We start from the raw sequence: 5,767 nt of genomic DNA on the forward strand, positions 1-5,767 counted from the left end.
TGATGTGAGTTCTTAGATATTTGAAATATATTATGAACTATGGATTACATTAAGGAAAGTATCCCGCTGTCTTAGAGGGATATTGTGATGCTAATTGGATATCAGATACAAAATATTTCAAATCCACTAGTGGGTATGTATTCACAATCGGTGGAGGAGCGGTATCTTGGAAATCCACAAAGCAGACATGCATAGCTCGGTCAACTATGGAATCAGAATTTATAGCATTAGACAAAGCAGCTAAAGAAGCTGAATGACTGCGGAATTTCTTGGAAGATATTCCGAGTTGGACGAAACTTGTGCCCGCCGTACTTATACACTGTGATAGTCAATCGGCGATTGGAAGGACACAGAGTAGTATGTATAATGGTAAGTCTCGACATATACGTTGTAGACACAATACTATTAGGCAGTTGATCTCGAACGAAGTGATTGCAATCAACTATGTCAAGTCCAAAGATAATTTGACAGATCCTCTTACGAAGGAGCTAAGTCGAGATCAAGTATACTGCTCATCGAGAGGAATGAGATTAAAAATCTACAACTAAAAATGACTGTAGCGGTAACCCAACCTTATTGACTGGAGATCCCAAGATCTTGGTTCAATGGGACAACGAAGTTACAGAAGTTGTGTTACAGCACACGAAATATATTATCATTATCTCTATCTCAATCCTAGGATAAACTTGTGTTGTCCTACCACATGTAGTGAGGTTAAACTTATGCTTTTAATGACTTCTATACTTTTATAAGGTGAAGTATGGTAGGATACTCTTGATAGAAGTGTCACCTATGTGAGTGTGAAAACTAGTCGTTTCAATGAAACACTCATGAATCCAAGATGGTATCCATGGCCAAAACGGAACCAACCATGAGAAACCAAAGTAAGTGAGATAAATCTTTGTGTGGGTGTTATTGTCTTAGTATACACAAATAGCTGAGCAGTTCAAGACATCACGTTTACTGCGCAACCTAGTATGCTCGATAACATTCCACTACGGAAGGTTCAAGGCTACAAGCTACCTCTCCCGATGCATTAACTTATCGATTGAACTCTCCTTAGGTGATAACATGCATGCATTATTTTTCATTTATGTGAGGGATTGTTAGGAATTATAAATGAAAAATAATCAAAAAGATTTAAATGCCTTTTGGATGATTAAATGGTGCATCTAATGAAGAGGTTGTTGGTTGCTATTTGGAATTCTGTTTTGTTTTCCCTGTTCAAAAATTTGTACAAGTACAAAATTTTTCCTAGCAACTCATGTGCTTTACTGAAATTAAACTTGGATTGCAAACGAAACTTAACATTTTAAATCCAAGTTGTTCTTCAGAAGCTAAACTTGGATTGGAAACGAAACTTAACATTTTTACTCCAAGTTCAACCTATGTGTTCTTGAGAAGTTAAACCATATTACAGAAGTTGATTAAATATCTATTTCAAGGATTGACTTCCAGGTTAAACATAGCAATACACTAGACCTTCTTGGGTATGAGATCATCCACCATTTCCTAAACAAAGTATTTAAAAGAAATTGAATATTTAAACTTCTTACAGTAACCCTAGTTTTAACTACAGAGACCTCAATAGAAGCACAAAATCGAAACACAAAATCGATAGCCTCTTGTGTTGGTATTTCAGGATCCATGCAAAGAACATGAACTAATTATGCAGCGGAAACAAATAATTAGTTATATCTTTCTTTGTACCTTAAAGACCTCTTGATTTTATGTTGTATTCCTCTCCTCCTCTTGGATGTCGTGTGGACGACGATCTGCCAAGATAAAATCCACCCGAACCTTCTTCTTTGCCTACAAGTTTCAGCCACCAAGGGATGCCAAAATAAGAAAGTTCCTTCTCTTCTTCTTCCTCTCCAAGCAAATCGGTCACAAGAAGATGGAGCTTGATGTGCCGCTGGCCTTAAGGGAAGAAAGCAAAAGAGAGAAGAGAAAAAAAGAGTTTCGGCCACCAAAGAAAAGAGAAGAGTTTCGACCACAATAGAAGAGGAGGCAAGGCTTGGGTTGTACCCCATGAGGCACTCTCTACCTCTCTTTTATAATCTTTGGTGAATGCTAAAAAGAAAAGTTTTAAATAAAAATAAAACTTCTTTATTGTTGGTGCAATCATGCCCTGGAAGTTTCAATGTGTTGACAATTATTTAAGTTTAGGTTAATACGTTGGATCTAACATACAGTGTGAGTTTGTAGGAGAAGTTCTTGCAGGTCGGAAGACCGGATGCAAGGCAAGAGAAGTCCAACAAGGTCGAGGACCGGATTCTTGGCAAAAGAATCCTTGCAGGTCAGAAGACCGGATGCAAGGCAACAGAAGTCCAAGAAGATCGAGGACCAGATTCTTGGCAAGAGAAGTTCCTGCAGGTCATAAAGCTGGATGCATGATCCCTCACATATTAGAAATCGATTGGAAAATCGATTTAGACACGGCTGTGAGGCAAAATGCCTCTGGATCGATTAGTCGATCGATTGGAAGGAAGCCAATCGATCAGCCGATCGATTGGGAAGGTTCTGCGCGAAGCACAGAGTGCTTCTGGATCGATCAGTCGATCGATTGGGGAAAACCAATCGATCGAGCGATCGATCCAGGAAGCTTCTGTGCGAAGCACAGAATGCTTCTGGATCGATTAGCCGATCGATTGGGGCAATCCAATCGATCGAGCGATCGATTGGGGCAATCCAATCGATCGAGCGATCGATTGGGGCAATCCAATCGATTGAGCGATCGATCCAAGAAGCCTTTGTGCGAAGCACAGATTTCCCCTGGATCGATCAACTAATCGATTGAGGTTATTCAATCGATCGGGCGATCGATTCACAGAGCTACGATTTCACGAGCAGAGGTCTGAATCGATTCAAGAACTACACCGATCGATTCAAACTCAAGTGAAGCAATCTAAGTCGTTGATCGTGACACGATGAGTTCCAACAGATACTTATGAATCGATCCAAATATGACTCCGATCGATTCACGGCGACGGCTACGTGAGAAACAGCTAGTTTTCTCAATTTTTAAAGGCATAGAAGAAAGAGAAAAGAGATAAGAAAAGAAACGTATACTATTCCATTGCTCTCCAAGGTCTCAACTCTCTCAAGTGCTCAAGATCTTCAAAAAGTGCTCAAGTTCAAGATCTCCATCTCGCTACTTTCTCAAATCTCACTCTGTGAAGAAGAAGCATTTTTAAAGCCTGTAATCTTCCTATTCTTCTTCATTGTGGTGAGTGTGATCCTTTACTTTGGAGAGAGAGAGTTGTAATCTTGTAAGGTTTCTCCACCTTCGGTGTGATTTCGAGAAGGAGGATTTTGATAGTGGAAGAGTGGTTAGTGGTGTGGATCCTTGGACTAGTCACCTCCTTGAGGAGGTGGATACCAAGTAAATACAAGAGTTAACATTGCCTTCAAGTGTCCGTTGTGAAAGAGTAAATTGATCAAGAAAACGAAGTGAGTCATTCACCCCCCCTCTAGCTCAACCGATCCTAACAAGTGGTATCATAGCATTGGTTTGTTTTCGAGGATTCATCGCCAAGAAAACACAAGTTAAAGAGCTACAGGATGTCATTGAAGGAGGGACATAGTACTTCACGACCACCATTTTATGAAAGCAGTAATTTTGCTTATTGGAAGAGCAGCATGGAACACTATCTCATAACCGAAATTGACGTGTGGTTCTCAATCACGGAGGGATTCACGGCGCCAACCGAAAATGGAAGAATGCTTGAATCATCAAGGTGGACCGTTGAACAAAAAATGAAGGCTCAAGTAAATGCAAAGGCGATTGTGACTCTTCAATGTGGATTAAGCTCGGAACAACTCAACAAGGTTGGACCTTTCAAGAGTGACAAGGATTTATGGGACAAGCTCATTGAGCTAAATGAAGGCACCAAGAATTCAAGAATTGCAAAGAGAGACCTCTTGATAAATCAACTTCAAATTTTCACAATGAAGGATGGAGAAACGGTAAGTTCACTACATGGGAGGTTCAAGGAACTCTTAAACGGTCTTCATTCAGTTGGAGAGAGTGTAGAGAATCGAGATCTCATAAGGTATGCCCTGAAATCTTTCCCGAGAAACTCATTATGGTCATCCATGGTGGATGCCTATAAGGTATCAAGGGATTTGTCAATAGTAAAGTTGGATGAATTATTTTGTGAACTTGAATTGCATGAGCAAGCTAACACAAGCTACAAAGAGAAAGGTATAACCTTGGTTGCAGGTGAAAAGAGTAAAAAGAAGCACAAGGAAAAGAAAAAGGAGAAGAAGGAGTCATCTTCAAAATCTGAGCAAGATAGTGATAGTGACAATGATGAAGAGCTATCTTCTAATGAAATGGCGAACTTTATTCGAAGAATGATGAGACATTCAAGGAAGTTTGACAAAAAGGATGTTAAGAAGATTTTCAATGATGAAAAGAAAAAAGGTAAATCTCTTGTGGATTCTAAGACTAAAACTGATGTTATTTGCTATGAATGCAAGAAAAAGGGGCACTACAAAACGGAGTGTCCAAAGTTGAAGAAGCAAGAGGAAAAGATCAAGAAAAAGAAGAAGGCTTTGAAAGCCACATGGGATGACTCATCGTCAAGCTAATCGGAAGAAGATGAAAGGAAGAGCTCAAAGCACATGGCTCTCATGGCCTTAAGCCATGTTGAAGATAGTGAAGATGAAGATAGTCATGGAGAGAATGTAGAGTCTTCAAGTGAGTCATCATCTAGTGATGACGAGGTAATTTCTCCCAAGCTTGATAAGATGTATGCCACCATTGCATGCTTAACCAACGCACTAGCTAAATCAAAAGGGAAGGTTAAGAAATTGCAAAATGACTTGAAATCACTTAAAAAATGAAATTGTGTCATGTGAAACTTGCATGCTTCATGAAAATGACAAAAATGATTTTGATGATCTTAAAAAGGAAAATGTATCGTTGAAATTACAAGTTGATGATCTTAGATGTGCTCTAGAAAAATTTACTTCAAGCTCAAAATATTTAGACATGATTCTAGGAGCTCAAAGGGGTGTGTACAACAAAGCGGGACTAGGTTTTAAATCACAAGATAAGGAAGTTAAATTCATGTCTCTAATTAGTAGAAATCATGCTTCAAGGGTTAAGTTTGTTCAAGCTTGGGTACCCAAGCAATTTGTTATTGATGCTACCGGACCCAAGGTTTGGGTACCAAAACATTTAGTTTATCGTGTTTAAACAGGCATGCGCCAAGGGGAAGCATCCAACAACATGGTTCATAGATAGTGGATGTTCTAAGCATATGACGGGGGATTCTTCAAAATTCTCATCATTTAGACACAAAAGTAAAAGTACCATTTCTTTTGGTAATAGTGGTGAATTAAAAGTTATAGGAATAGGAGATATTAGAATTTCGAATAAATTTGTAATAAGAAATGTGTTATTAGTGAAAGGCATGGTCTTTAATTTTTTTAGTGTTAGTCAACTATGTGATTCGGGTTATGGAGTTGAGTTCAACTCATCACAATGTCTAATCAAGCATAGTGAACTAAACATCAATATTCTCATAAGCCATAGAAGAGAAAATATTTATCAAGTTGAACTATTTTGTGCTACTAATGTGTTTGCTAAGTGTCACATGTCCAAAGAAGAGGAGACGTGGCTTTGGCACCGGAGACTTGCTCACACCAACATGAGGAATATCAAAAACCTTTTAAAGAAGGAGTTGGTGCAAGGATTGCCAAAGTTGAAGTTTCAAAAAGACAAAATATGTGATGCATGTCAAATGGGTAAGCAAAC

This window comes from Zingiber officinale, chromosome 3A, assembly GCF_018446385.1.
Source record: "Zingiber officinale cultivar Zhangliang chromosome 3A, Zo_v1.1, whole genome shotgun sequence".
In the NCBI taxonomy this organism is placed as follows: Eukaryota; Viridiplantae; Streptophyta; class Magnoliopsida; order Zingiberales; family Zingiberaceae; genus Zingiber; species Zingiber officinale.